We start from the raw sequence: 19,191 nt of genomic DNA on the forward strand, positions 1-19,191 counted from the left end.
TTCATTTCCTTTGGCACGAAGGTGACCCCGTTGGCTTCGTACCACTCCAACACGTCCTTTGAATAGTGGCACGAAGCGAGATCCGGCCAGAAGATGGTCGGGCCCTCGTGCTGCTTCAATAGTGGTAGTAAGCGCTTCTGTAGGCACTCCTTAAGGTAAACCTGCCCGTTTACCGTGCCGGTCATCACGAAGGGGGCGCTCCGCTTTCCGCAAGAGCAGATCGCTTGCCACACCATGTACTTTTTGGCAAACTTGGATAGTTTCTGCTTGCGAATCTCCTCCGGAACGCTGAATTCGTCCTCTGCGGAGAAGAACAACAGGCCCGGCAGCTGACGAAAGTCCGCTTTGACGTAGGTTTCGTCGTCCATTACCAGGCAATGCGGCTTCGTCAGCATTTCGGTGTACAGCTTCCGGGCTCGCGTCTTCCCCACCATGTTTTGCCTTTCGTCGCGGTTAGGAGCCTTCTGAACCTTGTATGTACGCAGGCCCTCCCGCTGCTTGGTCCGCTGGACGAATGAACTTGACAAATTCAGCTTATTGGCGACATCCCGGACCGAACTTCTCGGATCACGTCTAAACTGCTTAACTACGCGCTTGTGATCTTTTTCACTGACGGAGCATCCATTTTTGCCGTTCTTCACCTTCCGGTCGATGGTTAGGTTCTCGAAGTATCGTTTTAGTACTCTGCTGACGTGGATTGGACGATTCCCAGCATCTTACCGATGTCCCGATGTGACAACTCCGGATTCTCGAAATGAGTGCACAGGATTAATTCACGACGCTCTTTTTCGTTCGACGACATTTTTCCAAATTTACGAAAAATTGACAGTGAAGCATGGCCAACGTGATCTATACACTCTTATCTGATTATAAGCGAAAGCTGAAGATATAATTCCTAAAAATTAAATTTCTACAGCGTTTTTTCCGTGATGCAATTTGATGTGACACACCCTTTAGGTTTCATTTTATAACAAAATTTGTCTTTGAGGCAGACATTTTGCAAAATGAATGTGTTCGGCATCTTTGAAAAAATAAGATTGAGTCGGGAAAGACGGACACTTGGCGGGAAATATGGACACTAACTGAAAATTCATGTTTATGCATACGATAAGTTTTGGAGGTCTTCAAATATGCCTTAAAAATGATCTAACAAAAAGTCTAGACAAAAATCACCTAGAAGCTTGCTATTTCTCTCATTTCTTCATGTTTAAAAAAGCTTGCGGCATTCGTAATGACAAATTCGGATTACTTTTCAAAAACCGCTCTGCTGATTAGTCAATGATATGTGGTTGCACTTGCAAACGTAGTTAATAAAAGAAGGAGGAGATCATCAAATTGTTTTCAAAACAAAATGTTTGTCTTTTGACGGTGGAGTACCGTTCTGAATCCTAGTTCGGACGCTCAAGGCATATGATACAGAAAACAGATCTTAACGTTATGCACAGGTATTATTTGGTTGATATTTTAAATAAATTTGTTCAATTTGCTTTAAAGCTTTCTACTTTGGTACCTATTCGATTGAAAACATAAAAAATCATCGAATAAAGTGCTTTTCAAATGATGTGAATAAAAATCAAACTTCGGACACTAAATCAAATTTCGGACAGATTGAATTCAAATTTCGGACACTTTATTTTGTAATTTTTTGGACGAAAATTGCATTACACTTGATTACATGTTATAGTCAGCTGCGAAACTCTTATCAAGCAATCACAGTAAACTGTTAACGATGATGAGAACTGATGAAACACGGCAGAATTTAAAATATTGATGAACGGGTAAATTCTACGTGCTCACGCTAAGCAAACGTCAAACACAAACGATAGTGAGTAGTGTTGATAGATTTTTGCCGATTATGTTATAATTCAAATGTAGTTCTCATCTGAAATGATAGTGAGACCAAGGGATTACTCTAAAGAAGCAATTGTGATATTAATTTTATAGTTATATCATCAGTGCTATAAGTATTTCAAGATATTATAACAAAGTGTCCGAAATATGATTCATAACGGTATATCTACTATGATGTACCGCGACAAATTATGACAAAATTCTATCCTCCGCGTAAGAAAATTCTGGATGTATAGAATTTATTACAGTTTTCAAAACTGTTTTTCGATGATTATTTATTGCACTTTTTATTATCAAATACGAATTCGTACTGAATGGTCCTACAATAACGATGAAGAAATCAAATGAAAGATAGTTGATAACGTTAATTGGATTTGCTATCTTTAAAAAAAAAACAGAAAGAAATCGATTTCTCATTTCTTCCCGATATTTTTGTCTACTACATCTTCATAGATCGAAATACAAATTTCTGTGTAAAATATTCCGTGTGAATCCATGTAAATTATGCTTTAAAGTGATTTATATCCCACGTTCATGCGTTGATATTTCACGATTTTAAAGCATTTCAAAAATCGCCTAAAAATTTCGATTTCGCACTCTGTTCCCTTTTTTTAGAGTGTGAAAAAGTTCTATTTCCATTTTCGTTAAATTGATTAATTTCCCTCCTACAACTTGTATATTTTGGCCTTTTCTCAGACTCTTTTCTGGCCAACGAAAATTTAGCTGAAGATGGATAAAAGTATTCTCTACCCAATGAGTATTATCTCAAAAATGTGTTTTGGGTCCTTTGAAATAACTTTTTCAAATTTTCCTTTAATTAATTAATTCCTCCATACAAGTTGTATAGGCATTGGGCTATGACTTTTTTTAGACCCTATTCCGACCAATGGAAATTTTGCTAAAGATAGATAAAACTATTCTATATCGAATAATTAGTATCTCTAGAATGTGTTTTGGGTCCGTTCAAATAACTTTTTTCCAGTTTTCTTTAACGTAATTAATTTCTTCCATACGACTTGGCCTATAACTTTTCTCATCTCTTTGAAATAATAAGATTGAGTCGGGAAAGATGGACAAGCTCTTCAAATATGCACTAAAAATGATCTAACAAAAAGGTCAGACTAAAATCACCTAGAAGGGCTTGTTTTTTTCTCATTTTTTCATATTTGAAATAGCTTGCGGCATTCGGAATGACAAATTCGTGACAAACCACGTTTCAAAAACCGCTTTGCTGATTCGTCTATGATATGTGGTTGCACTTGCAAACGTAATTAGTGGGCATCTGTTGATTAAGAAGCAGGAGATCATCAAACAAAACAAAATGTTTGTCTTTTGACGGTGGAGTATCCGTCTTACCCGACTTGATAAGTATTGTATTTTCGTCAATATTTCTGGAGTAAAAATGAGAAAACTTCTCCGCTGTTTCGATAAACTGGAAGAGAAGTGATGATAAAACATCCACGTAACGAAAAATACCTCAAAAACTTACTCGATAACAATGAGAACTTTATTTTCGAAATTTTGCATCGAGCTGCTCTTTGTAGATTACTTTTTTGTTTTCATTAATAACTAGCTGACCCGGCAAACTTCGTTCCGCCCAAAATTTATTTTTCGTTTCGTTGTCATGTTTGGTTGGAATATGTTTGGTTTAAATATATCCCTATCCATTTCAGAGGAGAGAAAGGTTGTACTCTCATAGAAACATTTCTTATATTCAAAAACCTTCACATGCCAAATTCGGCTCCATTTGCTTGATTAGTTTTTGAGTTATGCAGAAATTAGCGTTTCGTTTGTATGGCAGACCCCCTTACAGAGGGAGGAGAAGTGTCGATTCACCATAGGAACGTTGCGTGCCCCCTAAAACCTCCATATGCCTGGAGGCGATCTGGCGAAGTAGTAACATCCATACCTATCACGCTAAACGTCACGAGATCAATTCTCACTCCCGACATTTTTTCAAAACTGGAAGTAAAAGTGACGAACCAGCCAAAATGTGATGATAGTCACTATAATAGAGAAAATAAACCTCCATATGCCTAATTTGGCTTTGTTTGCTTGATTAATTCTCGAGTAATGCAAAAATTTATGTGTCTTTTGTATGGCAGGCCCCCCATAGAGAGGGGGGTGGAGTGTCCAACCACCATGGAATCATTTATTGCAGCCTAAAACATCTATATGCCTACTTTGGTTTCACTTGCTTGATTAATTCCCGAGTAATGCAGAAATTTGTGTTTAATTTGTATGGCAGCCCCCCCCCCTCCTAGAGAAAGGGGTGGAGTGTCTAACCACCATACAATCATTTATTGCACCCTAAAACATCTATATGCCTAATTTGGTTTAATTTGCTTGATTAATTCTCGAGTAATGCGGAAATTTGTGTTTCATTTGTATGGCAGCGCCCCCCCCCCCCAAGAGAGGGTGAGGATTATCTAACCACCATAGAAACATTTATTGCATCCTAAAACCTCGACATGCCAAATTTTATTTCGTTTGCTTGATTAATTCTCGAGTATTGCAGAAATTTGTGTTTAATTTGTATGGCAGACGCCCCCCCCCCCCTCAGAGAGATGGGAGGGGTCTCGAGCTATCGTAAGAACTTTCCCCGACCCCAGAAACCCCTACATACCAATTTTCAAGTCGATCGGTGAAGTAGTCTCCGAGTCCATAAGAATCAGACAGACAGAAAGACAGACAGACGTCACTCCATTTATATATATTTATATATACATATTATATTTATATATATATTTATATATATATATATATATATATATAACTCCTATACTCGTGCGAAAAATGGTAATTTGTGTACTCTGGACTGTGCGCGTCTCTGTGTTATTGTTATTGTGTATTTTTAGGCGTTATTGGTATTTATTCTAAAAAAAAAATGAAATTGAGTGAAAAAAAACTCCAGGAAAGATTGTTTCTTTAACTTCATTCAGTTTTAAAAATCATTTAATTCAGCCTCCTCATTGATGTTCGGTCTGTCACCAATTCCTATAGCTATACGCGAGTATAGGAAGATTAAAGGTACAAAAAATATTTATATACCAAAATGCAGATAATTGGTTGTTCTTTTCAGAGAAAATATTCAAAAAAATATTTCGATGCAGTTTTGATGAACTTTCGCACTTTTCTTCGGGTAACCTTTATCAAAGTTTGAACTCTCTGTATGTCAACCATACAGAGTAGTACCATTTTATTCTAGGGGTAGTGAGGGCAAATTGGTCATGGGGGGCAAAGTGATCACCTGCTTGTTTAGTAGTATAACTTTTGACTATAGATGCCGTATGTTTGAAGAATTTAATGACTTATGAGTCACTCTGTACTTCAGTAGAGCTGTCGCATGTCAAAATACAAATAAAAACAGAAATTACTCTCTCGATAGCCATTCGGCCGTAGTTCTGTGCGCATGGTATCTAAGGAATTTCTCGTGAATTTTCGTTTATTCAATCTGATATATTAGACAAATCATCAGTTTGGAGAATGCTCAAATATTCTAGGAGAGGTGAACAGATATTTTATTTAATATCAGCGATTAATTAGCATAGAAATTATTTTGATATTTGGGGGCAAAGTGGTTATCGGTGAATAACAACTTACAATGTTCTGTTTATTAAAGCTGATATACCTCATCACATTTTGCTCTTGAAGAAGATCCTTTTGTGGCTTTGACCCTGGATAAATATGCCATTCCAACTAAACCAAGCCTCATTATGCGGAACGTTATGTGTTTCTTACTACGTTTTTGTATGTAAGAGAAAATTTAAATTATATATAGGCCATGCTTATCTCATACATGTACCAACTATATCAAATATGTTTTGAACAAATTTAAAAAAAACGCATAAATCTATCCCATTTAGCGGGATATTTTTCACTTTTTGACGTAGGACTACGTCTTTCATTTCTATACCGGGGTGTAAAATCAAAATTTCGAAAACGAAAGCGTTACGCCGGAGACCGAGATTTTGAGTGTTAATAGCTCCTAAACAACTGAACGAAATGGTATGGTAAACACTTCATTCGAAAGATAAAATGTCTACGCGTTCTATACTTGTTACTTTCTGATCCAAAAACTTGTTTCAATAGTCTTAAATTTGCTTTCAAAATAGGCTATTGAAATCACCAATCGGTATATAAGCGAGCGCCGCTCGGAAATCCACTCAGTTCTATTTGAACAGCGATTGGAGCATGTCGTCGCTGTTGTGGTGAAGCTCTTCATTTATCATGAAAGCGCGGATGAACGGTGTCACCAAGAGCCTGTTTGTGCACCTTAGGCCAGAAGGGAATCCATCAGGAGGAGAGTGATGCTACAAACGGTTCCCCGGGAAGATCTCGAAGCAGCCGCTACACACACACATACACGCACGGAATTCTTTCCGTTTGGATCGAGAAAGATCCGGAAAATAATCTGCCAGTTCCTCTAGGAATTTAAAAATACATTCATGTGAAAGAGATTATTTGAATGTTTTCTATCCATGTAACATTGTGACCAAATATGTTTCAATCAAGTGCTATTAACAGATGGTTATCGAGTTAGCATTAACCACTGGTGGGCTTCCAGTATCGAGGAAAATGTGGAAATATCTTTCTTCTTCTTCTTCTTCAATGGCACTAACGTTCCTAGAGGAACTTCACCGTCTCAACGTAGTATTACTTGCGTCATTTTTATTAGTACTTAGTTGAGATTTCTATGCCAAATAACACGCCTTGAATGCATTCTGAGTGGCAAGCTCTAGAATACGCGTGATCACAGTGCAAGTCGGAGGAAATTTCTTTGACGAAAAATTCCCCCGACATATCTAATCGTTACTGAAAATAATCTGCCAGTTCCTCTGGGAATTTAAAATTACATTCATATGAGAGAGTTTATTTTAATGTTTTCTATCCATGTAACACTGTGACCAAATACATTAGGTTTTGTGATTTTTCAATCAATCGCAATCAACAGGATAGCTTCTGAAGATTATTCTTCCCCATCAGTAGGATATTTCCGTATCCAATATTGAATGCATAAAACCTTGTGCCTCCAACGTAACGCTCTCGTTTTCGAAGTTCTCCAAATATTCATTCATTCAGAATGAATTCAGATTCAACTTCATACAAATGATCTCTAAATCAACGATAGTCCTACGTCACCCTTGCGGTTATACCATAGATATAACCCACTTCCTGTTTTTTTCTAATAATGAAAAGTGAATGAATTTTTATGGTGATGATGTTGGATTAAAGAGGCTTTAAACTTTTCAGTTCATTTGCCTCTAAAAATTTTATAGTAAAAGCCGTTTGCAATCTTGACGAACAATGAGTTGAACCACAATATTCTTCGAGAAACGGGAATTGAGTCGGTATGTGGGCGCTGGAAATGGGTATATTCCTTAGGGTGACCACTATGCCCCCACTTCCCCTACGTTCTCCTCATGTCTGTAGCATCCCGAGTCACTTTGGCATTTTTTTAATTCACGCTTGGCATTTGTCCAATACTTTTCGGTTGGGCAGAACTGGGGGCAATTGGGAGGATTGAGGTCTCTTCACTTCACGGTGTCATTAGAGTACCACTCGACTGTAGTGGCAATTTGGATTTTTATTATGACTAGCTAATCGACTTTAGTTTTACATGTCGATTGTCTGAAGTTCAAAAATTATATATTTTTTTTAAAGTCATTTTTGGGAAAAGTGGGAAAATTGATTTTTCGAACCATCCTAAAATGGAAATGGACAACCCAGTGAAAAATTTAAAAAATTGCGCGTCTAATATCATTCTGTAAAGATCATGCTTGCATACCATTTGTATCAGATTTACATAGCTAAACCATTAAATTAACGCATTTTGATGAACTCAATTCTGGTCATGAGTTGTCCAATTCAATGATGTTATTTTGTCCACATGATTTCTATGGCAACCGATTGGCGCGCTGCAGTTTGTTTATTGTGTCCTTCACGCATAGCAGGAATAAAGTTTCTCTGTGATTTCTCGATTTTTGTTTCTTTTTCCTTGACGCTTTCAAGGCCGTCCGAACTGTAACGGGCATAATTTTTTGACAACTACGACATTTTTTTTAACCCGTACCGCGCACCGAATCACGTGCAATATATTAGGAGAAAGTCGCGTATCGCAATTTCTGCGAACAGCAACAAATTCTGTCAAGTGCTGCGGAGTGAAAGTCGTAAGTCGACTCCGCTGTGGTACGAGAATAAATCACAAATAGTTTTCGATTAACACGAACTACTACTGTGCTGGGGACTGGGCAGGGACATACGAAACAGACCTTTCGGTGACTCTGTGCTCTGCTGTATCTTTGGGACTCGAGCTGAGGAGGAATGTTCCGCTAAATGAGCGCATAAATCACCATTCATAAGGAATGAGTGCATCGGCAGCGCTATTTCGGTGGGTGGGTGAGATTTGCCGCGGATCGGATTGTAAAGTGACACAACTTTTCGTTTTCGACGGAATATTTTGACGCTGAATGCTTTTATCGTCGAACACATGTTGCAGCCAGTCAACAATTTCAAGGACAAAACATTTGTATTTGACCGAGACAACACGTAAACAATCGAGACCAATTTTTAGAAATATAGGCCATTAGGAAGTTACGAACGGAATATATCCGGCAGATGCTGTGGCTTCGTCGTACTCGAATTTTCAAAAATACTCAACATTGAACTCGATCGGTCACACTGTAGGGGAAGCTCGTGTTGGAAGCATCGTTGGTGGTATCCGCCTTCAAAATTTTATCTAGAATTTCGTCGACCCAGTAATGAAAATTGTTCTCAGAATTGAGGTCGATTCCAACTTCCGGTACAGCAATATGAAGAAAACAAGGCACGAGTAGAGGTAATTCTCCCTCCGACCTTTTTTTGCATTGCAGCTAATGATTAAACTGATAACGTTATAATCAGGAGTTCCGAAGGCGAACTGCAATGCACACCCATCGCCTGTGAAGTAGCATAACCGAAGGGCATCGGTAAACTTTGATAGATTTTCACGGTACAATCAATCAATTGCTCTAACGATTCTATTAATACAATCAGCTATTCAAATCGAGCATTTGCAGTCATTAGTGCAATGCATAAAGTTTTAATGGATACAAATTAGCTTGGAAATTGTATCCTAACCAGCGAATACGATCGGGCGAGTACCATTGCAATGAGGGCAGGCTCAGGTGATCATATCAAAACAGCAACTGAACGTAACTTTTACGATGCTCCAGGGAATATTTTGCATATTCAACGTCTGTCAGATACCAGTTTAGGGGTTGATTAGATCACAGAACATTTGTATTCGCATAAGTTAGCTTTGATTTACAGAAAATGTCCACACTTGTGCTATTGATAATATTATTACTGATCGGTTTGAATCTCGAATGTTAGCAGTTGATAACGACATGTACTGGAATCGTTTCTCGTTATCTGCAGCCATGTATCAAGCTGTCGTTCCGCTGTCAGGTATGCAAATGTTTCTAGAGAGAACAGAAGTTTACCTTAGTAGAACCGTTTCTCTTTAGGAGAAAAACATCAAACTATTTTCATACATTTCCTTAAGAAGTGAATTGTTGCTCAGCAAGTACGTGTCCCATCGAAGCAACGGGTATTATTAGAAGTCTAGTGAATAGTTCGCATACAAAAATACCTTCAAACCAGACGCCTCAATCGTTTCCCTAACTAGTACTGCTGTGTATGATGAAACATTGTCATGGATCCATGTCACGTGCTGTCTTAACTTCAGAGTTATCGACGATTTTTCCCCATGGCTTTTTGGGGGTATAGATGTGGCTTCAAACATTCAATTTATGTTGCTGTTGCGTCCGATTATCATCTCAATCCAAAGGTACTTACAATTCACTGTTCTCGAAATTTCTCGGATATCATGCTCTCAATTTGAAACTAGCTCTCTTGAATAGTTTTTTTTATCCCATCTATTTATTTAAGGCTCATTAGTATTTTAGCTGTAACAGAGCCGAATTTTAATCGTGTACGTGTCACATGGTTATCATATCTATAATTAGCACATTACACAGTTGCCATTCGCCAGTATTCCTTCTATACCATTACATATGGTGGTACATTCACACAGTAGCCATTTAGGCGTAAGGGTATTCTTTCTGTTCTTCCATTATCCAGTTGGACCACCGGACAGCGGAGACAGTTGTTTGATCATTGTTGAGTTATTTATAGAACAGTAGCCCGATGTGTCTGGCAGAGCAGAACAGTTGTATGGATGAATCGATCTTATTTCGACCGTGGATCGATCTCCAACGCTGATGATTGTTGCGTGGACGTAGCTATTCTGTAACAACACAAAGATGGTCAATGAGGGCCCTGAGTTTTGAACTCACGATCGATCGCTTACTAAGCAAACGCGCAACCAATGTGGCTACGGAGACCCCCGTCTTCAATAGTTAAAAACACTGCGATTATACTCGAGCATGTGTTTTAATATTCATGTTTAACACTCCTATACTCACGCATTGGTCTGTGAGACTGAGAAATCAATAATTCGCTCATCTATATATATATATATAAAAATGGAGTGATGTCTGTCTGTTTTTCTGTCTGTCTGATTCTTATGGACTCGGAAACTACTGAACCGATCGACATGAAAATTGGTACGTAGAGGTTTTTGGGGTCGGGGAAGGTTCTTATGATAGTTTGAGACACATCCCCCCTCTCTTAGGGAGGCTGCCATACAAATGAAACACAAATTTCTGCATTACTCGAGAATTATTCAAGCAAATGAATTCAAATTGAGCATGTTGAGGTATTAGAGTGCAATAAATGTTTTTATGGTGGTTAGATACCCCTCCCACCTCTCTTAGGGGGGGGTGGGGGGTGTGTGCTGCCATACAAATGAAACACAAATTTCTGCAGTACACGAGAGTTAATCAAGCAAATGAAACCAAATTTGGCATGTGGAGGTTTTAGGGTGTGATAAATGTTCCAATGATGGTTAGACTCTCCACCCCCCTCTCTAAGGCGGAGTGCCATACAAATGAAACACAAATTTCTTCATTACTCAAGAATTAATCAAGCAAATGAAACCAAATTAGGCATGCAAAGATTTCAGAGTGCAATAAATATTTCTATGGTTGTTAGACTCTCCACCCCCCTCTTCAAGGGGGGCTGCCATACAAACAAAACACAAACTTCTGTATAACTCGAGAACTAATCAAGCACATTTTGGGATGTGAGGCTTTTTGGGTATGAGAAATGTTTCTATGATGGTATGACACCCCTCCAAACATGACAATTGAAAATTTTCGGAAACCTCTAAAGGAAAAAGGGAAAGTTCGGAAAATTAAATTCCCATATGTTCTACAATTACATAGTGACAAGTGCTGTTAGTCCATTTGATGTTTACGCTAGCGAAATTGATCATTGTTCGAAACTGGGAATGGATTTTCATGTGATGAAACGCACTCCTATATCTTCTTCTATCTATACCAAAATAAGGATCGCCGGATGTCAAAAAAACAAATTTTGGGCGGGATGAAGTTTGCCGGGTCAGCTAGTGCAGAATAAAGAGAGAAAAAGGATGCATACCACTGCAGTTTTAATGTCAAATGACATTAAAACTACAGTCATATTAGCCGGAATTAAAGGATGGTTATGAGCACGAATGGTAGAATGGAAATAGCATATTTTCACCGCTCTTCTAGGTACGTTCGACAGAAAGAGGAAATATATAAACGTTCAATTGATGATCGTGTTTGCGGCTGTGCGTTTATTTCTGAGATGACTGTTGAAACCGAGCAATGCATTCTTGGTCACATTGGCAATACATATTGAGCCGTGACTCTCGGGCTAGAACAGTATGTGATGGTTGAGAGAAATGTCGACCGTTTACAACACTGACTAGAACATATGATAACCTAGGTTGTACTCCTGCCCCATCTGTGCTGATGATAATCAACTTTTCTTGCATCACACCTTGGCTCATTCCATGAATGTGCTGTAATAGGGGAAATCAGGGAAAACCGACACCCCCTGATTTTATCAATTAGAAGCATGTTTTTGAAAATTTTCCGATGTCCCCTGTACACACTTGTCATTTCTTAGGTTTCGAGTCACCCCACAGCTGCGGAAGTCGCTTTGCTGTCAAAACAAACAAAAGCACAGAACCGTAAAGCTTATGTATAATTTCGCTCGTGGAATTGAAGTGTTTAAGTCGGAAAATTTAGGAAAATTCGATACTTTTATGTGCCTCATTCAACGTAGATCGCTTGGAAACATTGATTTTAAATTTCGAAGTTTCAGAAGCATACCAGTAATGTGTTGAAACTGCCAAAAACCAGTAAACAGTTCCAAAAATGTCAAATATGTACTGTGGATTTCAGTAAAAGAAAATGATTCACATAGTTTCAAACAGTGGTCCAAACCCGATGAATACGGCTTTTAATTTTACAAATCATAAGCCACCGGTCGTAATCCACTTAAAAAAAGTAATATAGTCCATGTAAACAAACAAAACACGTATATTGAAAATCATAAACAAATGGGGTAAACATTTAAAGACTGAAAAATAATGCTTATATATATATATATATATATATATATATATATATATATATATATATATATATATATATATATATATATATAATCCTCATCGATTATAACAATGCTCTGAAAATAATAATTAATGATTATAATGATATGAAAATCGAGAATGCTATAAAAACTGACGCACAGTTTTTATTCCAGATCACCTAATATAATAATTTACGGTAATGGAAGTGGTATTGAGTATCTGATGAAAATAAGTTTAATGCATGTTGACCAAAATTGGTTTGCATCAATGTGCGCCAGTGCTTTATGAAAAAAATGGACATTTGTCGCGTACTAAAGAATTTTCTCATCGATAGATACATAACACTGATGTGTCGAAAAATGCTTGTATGTTTTCGTAATTATTGATTATATATGTTTTTTATAGTTTACATCGTTCCGGGACCATGGGGCCATATTTTTTAATATTTTTTTGCTGAAAGCTGAGGTTTTTCCACATTATATATCTGTTGGATGATGGTACCGACCCTATTTCGCCCGGTTGCTGTCAGCTCTCATCTCGTCAACTAAAGCTCGTTTTCAAAAGCTCCAGATGATAAGAGAGAGCAACGAGATAACCGATAAGTGATCGATGATCATCGAAGGTCAGTCGGTCCCAAGTCCTTCTCACGGTCGGATGCCAATACAGCACGCTCGTTCATTCCATTACGTGTTAATTTTAATGTTTTATTAATGTGTAAAATATATGTGTTAAATGTTACGTGTTTAATAAAAATTAAAAGTGGAGACTCCCCAAATTTTCAACTGCGTTTTTCCTCCAACGATCCTCTATACCCAACAATATCCAAATACCACAGAGCTGTTATTTTTCCTTTTAAGTTGTGATTTTTCAAAGTTAACATTCGGTTTTCGTTCAATATTTCTATGCGACTAGACTGGATGTATGTGACTATAATCCAATTAATTTGCAAGTGTGTTATTAAGACTAGTTAAAAAGGCTAGCTAGTAGGCTTTAATTTAATACGTCGATCATCTGAATCGATCCAGTAGTTCAAAAGTAATAAATTTTTGAAAAAAGGCATTTTTGGGAAAATAGGGAAAAATGATTTTTTGGACCGTCGGTTAACTTTGAAAAATCATAACTCAAAAACGAAAAAAAACGCTTCCCTGGTTTCGAGATATGTCCTCAGCTTTCCAGGAAAAATGTAAAAAATATAGCGCTTTTGATACCACTAAAACCATAAAAAACAAATAAAATCAATAATAACGAAAACATAATTCAAATTTTCTGCAACTGTAGCTTTTTTCTAAAAAAGACCTGCTTGGCTTTAATTTAATATGTCGAACATCTGAATTGGTCAGGTGGTTCAAAAGTTATGAATTTTTGAAAAAAGTCATTTTTGGCAAAAATGCGGAAAATTAATTTTTCGGACCACCCTAAAATGGAAATGGTCACCCTAACAAAAAAATAAAAAAATACTGGTCTAATAATTTGCGATAAAGAACAAAACTACCACTTTTGACGAATATTTATATGAAGGCTGATACCATAGGAGAATCGATGGTTTTTTTTACCGAAAAAGCTATTCCATGGAAGAACATTGAGATTGATGGTGCACCATCAATGGCTGGTCGTCATCGTGATTTTACAGCCTACTCAAAGTTTCAACTGCGTAAGGTACTGGTCATTCACTGCGTGATTCACAGACAGCATTTAGTAGCAACAAATCTGAGCCCTAGATCGCATCAGTCTTTACTATTGGGTTGGGGAAAAAGAAATGTCGTATATTGTCAATATATGGCAACACTTAAACATATTTTGTGTTGTACTTATCGCATCGGGTCTTACTATACGGCTATTGCAAGACGACAATCTGTGCTGAAAGTGTCGTTTTGACAGTGTTGTGATTGTCCTTTTCAGTCTCAAGTTATAACGCGTCAAAGATGGAGTCCACCAAGCATAAAAATATAATTCGCCGTTTTTACTACCTGCGAGGTAAAACTGCAACGAAGGCGGCCGAAAACAATCGTGTAGTTTATGAACCCGATACTGTAACAATTCGCACAGCACAGCGTTGGTTTGATCGATTTCGTTCTGGTGTAGTGGCTGTCGAAGATACACCCCGTACTGGTAGGCCAATCGTCGTGGAAACCGATAAAATCGTTGAAATCATCCAAGTAAACCGGCATGTGAGCACTCGCTCGATTGGCCAGGAACTGGGAATATACCATAAAACCGTTTGGAACCATTTGCAGAAGATTAGATTCCAAAAAAAGCTGAATGTATGGGTTCCACACGAGTTGACGCAAAAAAATCTTTTAGACCGAATCAACGCCTGCGATGCAATGCTGAAACGGAACGAACTCGACCCATTTTTGAAGAAGATGGTGACTGGTGATGAAAAGTGGATCACGTACGACAACCTAAAGCGAAAAAAGTCGTGGTCGAAGCGTGGTGAGCCGGCCCAAACCATCGCCAAGCCCGGATTGACGGCCAGGAAGATTTTGCTGTGTGTTTGGTGGGGTTGGAAGGGAATCATCCACTATGAGCTGCTCAACTATGGCCAGACCCTCAACTCTATTCTCTACTGTGAGCAGCTTGACCGTTTGAAGCGGCCAGAAATGATCAATAGGAATGGTGTTGTTTTCCACCAGGACAACGCTCGGCCTCACACATCTTTGACGACCCGCCAGAAGCTACGATGGGATGTCCTATTGCACCAACCCTATAGTCCGGATCTGGCTCCAAGTGATTATCATCTCTTCCGGTCCACGCAAAACGCTCTTGGTGATACTAAGTTGGCCTCAAAAGAGGCTTGCGAAAACTGGTTGTCTGAGTTTTATGCAAATAAGGAGGGGGGGTTTTATAAGGGGGGGATAATGAAGTTGCCTTCTAAATGGCAACAAGTTTGCGAACAAAACGGCGCATATTTGACCTAAATTGGATAATTTCAAGTATGTCAAATCAGCATCAAATTTCGATCAGAAATACGACATTTCTTTTTCCCCAACTCAATATATGTTATGAGTGCTATCAAAAACTTTCGAAACAATTCTTTGAACACTCGATTTTTTGCTAAGCTATATGAGCTATATAAAGCTTGCATGTATATTCTCCTTATCGTATTCGCCTAATCAAGCATCATAACATTATCACCTTTTTGAGAAAAAGTGCAAAAAGGCAATCTCATGAAAAAGTTAAATTGACAAGTGAGAAATCCAAACGAATTGCATCGGTGTTCACAAGGAAATTCCACAGATGACGTGGGACACTTACTCAACATGCTTTTTGGTCGAATACATAATGAATCATACAATTATTTGAACTGAATAAGTTACTTCAACTTAGCCAATACACCTTTGTTATCAATTCTACTATTTATAATAATTTTCATTCTCATTGAAACGCACTATTCGTGTTAACCATTCACATGCTTTTTATCAAAACGTTCTTATTTCTGTTATTCACATGCATGGAGGGATTCGAGCGATCTGTTCGCTACCGTACGACTATTAGATCTTATCTAATAAATTGATCCTGAATAATTGAATAATAAATTGAACGAATTGGATATTGTTTGTCTCGATGCAATCTGTTTTTGTGTCGTGACAAACATACAATTGGCGCTGCTTATCGCTATAGTAATTTTCTTACGCGATTCGCAACAATGGTGCCGGGTTGTGCCAGGTACTTGTTTGTTTGTCACGTACCGAAGAATTACAACTTTCAAACATCGGTCCACATAGCGTCGACTTGCCAATAGTAATGATGTACGTACGCTTCGAACGTATCACGTTGGAATGTGCAATCATACGATCTCTACGATCCAAAGTATCGGAATACCCTGCGCCGATGGGGTTCATTCTTTTGTCGTTGAACCGCTGACTACTTGACACGGAAAATATTTTTTGGGACAATAGTAGGAATTCCATGAGTGCAAATGGATGTAGAAAACTTGTCGAGGTTACAATAGTGTTTAAAGAGAAATAGAAAGAAACCCTAGAATTGAAATGATATGCGAATCAATGTCTAGGTTTCGTTTTTTCTCCAAACAAACCTGTTGATTTAACGTAATATAGAACATTCAAATGGAGTCATTTGTAAACTTCCACAGGACTCAATTCATAAACTTCTGTACCCAGTGCAGCTTCTCAGTGTTGACACAATTGATTGCAACCGCTGATGCATATGAGAGCGCGCTATTTTGCACCATTTGGTGATAGCGAGTTTTTTTTTTGGTCTACGCTGTATTTGTATTAAACGCTAAGAACCGCTCCGTATTTGTGGCACCGGTAATTCTGAGACCAAGTCACGTCACTCTCAGACGACTTGAGAGGTACGTTCGACTTGCAGAAGTCAGCATTGCATTGGCAGGGTGTAAAGCACCACACGCCCACACCTAGTCGCGCGTGTGGATAGGATCGAATCGATTGTTCAATTGTCTCTTGCTCGGAGATAATTAGTATTGTTTATGTTTTCCCGTTTTCAACGACACTAATTTAGCGCACAGGTTGGTGAAGGTGGTGTTGTTGTTGGGTGGTTGGAATTTGCATTTTGGTTGACATCAATCGCGTGATATGTGAACGCTTAGATGTGTATTAAATTGACACATACTATACGCATCATCGGCCTCTAGAACCTGATTCGGAAGAGCATGCGAAGTGCGGCACAGACTCTCGAGACAATATTAAATTCCCCAGATAGACATCATAGCAATAAAACGATTGTCGTTGGCTTGTTCTGGTTGTGTGTATATTTAAGGGATGGATAACATACGTAGATTTTGATGATATATATCTCGGTATATATGTTACTTTTTCAAATGTTTGTAATTCACTTGGTTGGCAAATATATTCTTGATGTCTTATAATGTTTTTTTTGGCCAGATATATCATTATATTATCTCGAAATACGGACGTTCTTAGAGACGAATTAATTTTCTCACTTCTTCAACGTGCCCATAATTATGAAAATAGTCATGTTTTCGAGAAATTAAATGAATCACATTTACGTAAATTAAATAATATTTTGTCATTATGAGACCTTTTCATTCAGAATTTTATTAGTCTTGACTATTGGAAATTTATTATGGATATGAAGTTTTGTGTGAGTTTTATATGAAAATATACTTTCGCAAATTTTAAACGACTTCGGCCATTTTCAAAATTAAATGAAAGTCATGTGTATGACTTGAAGTATGAGAACTATGAGTTTCATTTGAAATAATATTTATTACATTTATTACAACATCCATTAATGATTATGAAATAGTATTTAATTTTTATAATTTCGTATTTTAAGGATTTCCAAAATAGTCCTGATAACTAGAGGAATACATGATAATCTATCTATATTGTTTGTTACCGAACTCCTCCGAAACGGCTCGACCGATTTTGATGAAATTATACTCAAAATACTTGGTAGGTATGAGAATAGGTTGTAAACTATATATGATACCGGTAGGATACCGATAACCATACATTTAATACCGAATAGGGTGGCTCTATGCAGAAAAAAAGATCTGGATATTTTTTTTCAAAAATTTGACTTCATACCATACATATAACCTTAAATTTTGACCCCAATTCCCTATTTTTAATTGCGATTTTATTATTTTTGTGTCAAAAATTTTCTAATAATTTAACCGTAGTTCGTTTTTTCAACAGAACGAATTCATTTAAGTTGTTCAATGACTGATGGCGTAACGCCCGCTTCATTGAACATCCACCTACAAATACACAAGTAACATCAATTCATCTAAAGCAGGGAGCATCTCCGACGAGCTGGAAGCCTTTTTGAATGAGCACAATGAGTTATCGAAATTCTTCAAATCAAATTTGCTCGGATTACAAAATGACAATCACGCTATTGCCATCAACCCTGATAAAACATCAGCTGGAGAGCACGTGTGTAGATCCAAAGCACAAGCGCTGCTGGAATCATGATAGCATGGTGACACGAGAAATTTAATGCGAAGAAAAAACAATAATCTGGAATTCATCGTTGACACACACCGTTCATACGACCCTCGCTATGTTCTTCTTCAATGGCACTAACGTTCCCAAGGTTTGACTTCTCAACGTAGTACTACTTGCGTCATTTTTATTAGTAAATAGTTGAGATTACTATGACGAACAATACGCCTTGAATGTATTCTGGAGTGGCAAGCTCAAGAATACGCGTGACTACAGTGCAAGTCAGAAGGGTTTCTTTAACGAAAAATCTCTTGCATAAACATTAGACCAACGAGACCCCGTCACAGATACTTAATTCATTATGAACATCATTTCTCATTTTGATTTAATATAGGCTGTCAAAAAAGTCCTGCGGTATTTCCGCGAGGTGTCGTTATAAGCGCGTAGTTCTAGTTGTATTCATTGTATCGAGCCATACTATAGCTTGTTGGAAAGGTATTTTTGCGCGCTATAATATAGTCCTTGACAGTGTTTTGTTTGGTTAAGTCGTTCGTGAGTTATAGTGTCGCAAATATGGAGCAAAATAAAGAGAAAATCTGACATATTTTACAGTACTACTATGACAAAGGCAAAAATCTCAAGCATCTCAAGCTGCCAATAAAATTTGTGCAGTTTATGGACCCGATACAGTTTCCATTTCCACCGCACAACGATGGTTTCAACGTTTTTGTTCTGGTGTAGAGGTCGTCGAAGATGCGCCACGCTCCGGAAGGCCTGTCGTCGAAAATTGCGACAAAATCGCTGAATTAGCCGAGAAAGACCGGCATAGTAGCAGCCGTAGCATCGGCCAAGAGCTGGGGATAAGTCATCAAACCGTTATTAACCATTTGAAGAAGCTTGGATTCACAAAGAAGC

This window comes from Toxorhynchites rutilus, chromosome 2, assembly GCF_029784135.1.
Source record: "Toxorhynchites rutilus septentrionalis strain SRP chromosome 2, ASM2978413v1, whole genome shotgun sequence".
NCBI lineage: Eukaryota > Metazoa > Arthropoda > Insecta > Diptera > Culicidae > Toxorhynchites > Toxorhynchites rutilus.